Consider the following 4,577-nt stretch of genomic DNA (forward strand, 5'->3'; position numbering starts at 1 on the left):
CTTTGACATTCCTTGGAGTCCTACCTACTACCTGTGTGGAGCTCAACCTTCAGATTGATGAACTGGACTCGAACCTCTTATCAATGGAGGTAAGTTTATTTATTTATTTATTTATTTATTTATTTAATTTTTTTTTTTTTTTTTTTTTTTTAGATAAGACTCGTGTAAGAGTCAGCAAAGTTTCTTTTAATATACATAGAGCTTGATTTATATAAATAATAATATTGTATTAAATTAATACGTTGTTATTTTCTCTCACAGGAAATTGTATCTGAGATACAAAATGAAAATACCACTTTTGCCACAACCTGGGGTGAAATGATGATTGATTTGTTTGAAGACCTTTTGAACAACCAAGACCCACAGAACGAGTTCTACCTTGATGACCCAGCCAAAGAGTTATACCTTGGAGACTCACTAAATTTGGGAAAAACAAATTATGAGGTCTGCCTAGATGGTTCTAACTGTGGAGCCTACCTTGGAGACTCACTAAATTTCATAAAATTAGGAAAAGAGTTTTACCTTGGAGACTTTGAAAACTGGTTTTGTTTTGGAGACTCTACCTGTGTGGAGCTAAACCTTCACCTTGATAAACTCGATTCAAATTTCTCATCAATGAAGGTAATATTTTATTTTAATATACATATAATAATTGTGTATTAAATGTAAAAAATAATTAATTAATACGTTGTTATTTTCTCTCACAGGAAATTGCATCTGAGATTCAAAATGAAAATACCACTTTTGCCACAACCTGGGGTGAAATGATCGATTTGTTTAAAGACCTTTTGAGCAACCATGACCAAGAGAACGAGTTTTACCTTGATAATCCAACGAAAGAGTTTTACCTTGGAGGCTCTTTGGATTCTAAAGCAATGAACAATGTTCTTTCTTTAATGACGTTTGATTTAAGGTAAGTTCAGTTGATTAATATAATCAATTAAAGTATATGTTATTTCATTCAATATTAGATAAGTAATATATATATATTTTTTACATGTATTTCAGCAATATCAAGAAAGTTCGGGGAAGAAGATGCTGGAAAATACTTTCTTCCCATTTCTACTTTTTCCAACTTGAAAGCCTTGAAAGACAGAATTGGAGGAAGAGGAAAAATATATATATTGAAATACGTATTAAAAAACATTTTTAAAAAATATTGAAATACGTATTTAAAAAAAGAAAAGGAAAAAAAGATTATGCTAGGGTTAGGGTTGGGATTTTGAATGTGAGGGTTAGGGATGGGGTTGGGTTAATGGGTTAGGGATGGGTTGGGTTAGGGTTGGGATTTTGAATGTGAGGGTTAGGGATGGGTTGGGTAAGGGATGGGGATGGGTTAGGGATTGGGTTGGGTTAGGGTTCTGGATGTGAGGTGAATTTTTGAATGAATGTCAAACCTCACACTCATTTATCTTATATTATCATTGAATTGTTTTTAAAAAGTTGGGAAAAGATAAATAGAATTGGAAGGTCATACAAAGAGATGGAGTTAAGAACTTTTTTTAATGGTTGATGTAATGGATTCAGTTGTTTTGACTAACAAATTTGGTGTTTTAATGTGGGGGTTGGGTTAGGGTTTGTACATTATTATGACCCACTCACACACACACAAAAGTTAAGCCCCAACTAAAAAGTTGTGGGATTCTGTGTTTGGGATTCACAGATTTAAAAACGTATCCCCATGATACACACAAAAGTTAAGCCCCAACTAAAAAGTTGTGGGATTCTGTGTTTGGGGTTCACAGATTTAAAAACGTATCCCCATGATACACACAAAAGTTAAGCCCCAACTAAAAAGTTGTGGGATTCTGTGTTTGGGGTTCACAGATTTAAAAACGTATCCCCATGATACACACAAAAGTTAAGCCCCAACTAAAAAGATGTGGGATTCTGTGTTTGGGGTTCACAGATTTAAAAACGTATCCCCATTATACACACACAAAAGTTAAGCCCCAACTAAAAAGTTGTGGGATTCTGTGTTTGGGGTTCACAGATTTAAAAACGTATCCCCATTATACACACAAAAGTTAAGCCCCAACTAAAAAGTTGTGGGATTCTGTGTTTGGGGTTCACAGATTTAAAAACGTATCCCCATTACATTTTATTTATTTATTTATTATTTTCAAGGGTTATCAGCTTTGTTTTTTGTAATTCCTGTGAATAAAATGACCCTAAGATTTCTTCTCTATTTAAATCATATAATTTGTAGGTCCAAGGGACTGTATCCATTACATCAACGATTTTAAATAATTCATTAGTCCATTTTTTTGTATAACCTTTCTCAAAATGGCTTTTCCATCTGTATATTCTTACAATATCACCAACTTTGAACTTCGGTTTTCTCAAATTAATCTCCTTTTCATATTCTAATTTTGTAAATGATTCTGATGGTTTTGATTTTGTTGATGAATGAACGGTATTATTGTAATTATCTACAATACCCTGAATTAAATACACCCATTTTTGAGAACCGAGTTGTGTGAATTTTTTATATAGCCTCTCTTTCAAAGTACGATTAAAACGCTCAATAACAACTGCTTTTCCTTCATTAAAGGTGCTGTATAATTTAATACCCTCCCCCTTAAGAAATTTCATAAATATTTTGTTATAGAACTCTGTTCCCTCATCGGTCCACAGTTTCTATGGTTTTCTTTTATCCCTATCAAATATTAGCTTAAAGGATAACATTAAAGTATCACCCTTTTTATTTTTTAAAGGAACAACCCAGGCAAATCTACTCCTCAAATCAATAACGGTTAAAGCATACCTGTATCCCCTGTCATTATTCAATTCAATTAAATCAGCGGACCATATGTAGTCAGTGTCTTTGGAATAAACCTTCCTTCTTTTAAACTTGGTGATTATAGGTTTGTGTAATTCTTCAGCCAAAAGCTCCTCAGTCTTGATGACATCATTAGAGCCTAATAGTTTTTTGAGGGTGAATAACCAAGACCAAGTTTCAATTTAGCATTTATCAAATTTCTCACAATAAACCTATCAACTTTCTCTCTCAACGTTGGATTTTGTATCAAAGACAAATTATACAACATTTCTCTGTCGGCTTTATGTTTTTCAGTCAACGTAGTGGTTTTCCCATAAGCAATATCATGCTTCATACACACTTCGTCAACCCTATTTGTAGGTTTAGACCAAGGTTTAGGATTGTCAGCCTCATCTAATCTTTTATCCAAGTTTGTTCCTGGGCCACAGAAAGAATACCCTGTAAGGTGTAATTCCCCTTGAATTCCAGTTGTTGTAAATTTGCTACCTGACAAAAACTTTTGTATGTCTCCTCCACTTTTAGGAGAGATGAATTGACACTTTTTAGAGCCACACACTTGACATATTCCTTTTTGATAAACTCTATTATTTTTAGCTTTAACATAAGAGATATTTTTAGATTTAGTGTTCTTTTTACATTTGAGACAATAACTCATATTTATTTATGAGAAAAAGTCCTACATAGTGCCAAAAGCTTTTTGGTTTTCAACATATACATTTCCATCTTGATTTTTAAAACATAAAGAATCCTTAGAAATGGCTTCACTCTCTCCTCCATTTATTTACAAATAAAACTAACTAAAGTCAATAACACCAACATCATCAACTATATGTTGTATATCTGCTCTCTGAATTCATTATAGCAAATTAAAAAACCAATATCTTCGTAAGAGTCATTAATTCTTTATTTTCCTCTTCAGTGCGTTGAGATTGATTTATTTGCCGTAATACCTTCAATCTTTCATTAATCTCAGGAATGGTCATATTTTTATATTTTTCCTCCCTCTCTCTTTCCTCCCTCTCCTCCTTCTCCTTCTCCTCCTTCTCCTTTTTCTCCCTTTCATCCTTCTCCTTTTTCTCCCTCTCCTCCTTCTCCTTTTTCTCCCTTTCCTCCTCCTTTTTCTCCCTTTCCTCCTTCTCCTTTTTCTCTCCTTCCTCCTTCTCTTCTTCAACTCCTTCCCTTGCTACCCTTGGGTTTGAGCCCCAAAGAATATTATACATATACTCATCTGGATTTTGGATCATCTGCACTCATCTGGTGATGGTTGACTCAGCCTGTCATCCTTCCGAGGTCAGCTAATTGAGTACCAGTTCACTGGTAATTCCCTGTTTGTCGTTAAAGGCGGCAAAAATGGTTGGCGTCAGGAAGGGCATCCGGCTGTAAAACATCGCTTCAAAAAGGAGACCAAAAAACAACAACAACCACGGTTCCCGAAAAAGGCCAACCCCCGCTTTGCGGGGAAAAATGGCCTCTAAAGGTGGTTATTATTATTATTTTTACTCATCTGGATTTTGAGATATTCTTGTATCTATAATTATTTTTCTCATAATAGGATACCAATAAGATTTGTTGACGATTTCTAAAAGAGTTTTATATTTCATAACTTTGAGAAGTTCATTTTTATTTAATATTTTAAACAAGTCTCTATTTGTGGGTTTAGCAATATCAGTATAAGGCCAGTTTTTAATGATAAAATTTCCATGTATATGCTCCAAATCATAAGGTATGTAATACTGAGCACCCTTTTCTTGTAGGTATCCCTGAATACAAAAATTATAATTCTCTTGTAGTCTTT

General features: G+C 33.8%; 1 long non-coding RNA gene across 1 annotated transcript; it reads left to right on the forward strand.

The window, feature by feature from the left end:
* The first annotated feature begins 207 nt into the window (after positions 1-207).
* Positions 208-2,315, forward strand: LOC144891143 (uncharacterized). The gene is made up of 3 exons (XR_013622736.1): positions 208-621; positions 708-913; positions 1,009-2,315. It is a non-coding gene; the product is annotated as an uncharacterized LOC144891143 (long non-coding RNA).
* The last annotated feature ends 2,262 nt before the right edge of the window (positions 2,316-4,577 follow it).

The sequence above is a fragment of the Myxine glutinosa genome, chromosome 3, assembly GCF_964187855.1.
Source record: "Myxine glutinosa chromosome 3, kmMyxGlut1.1, whole genome shotgun sequence".
NCBI classification, from domain to species: domain Eukaryota; kingdom Metazoa; phylum Chordata; class Myxini; order Myxiniformes; family Myxinidae; genus Myxine; species Myxine glutinosa.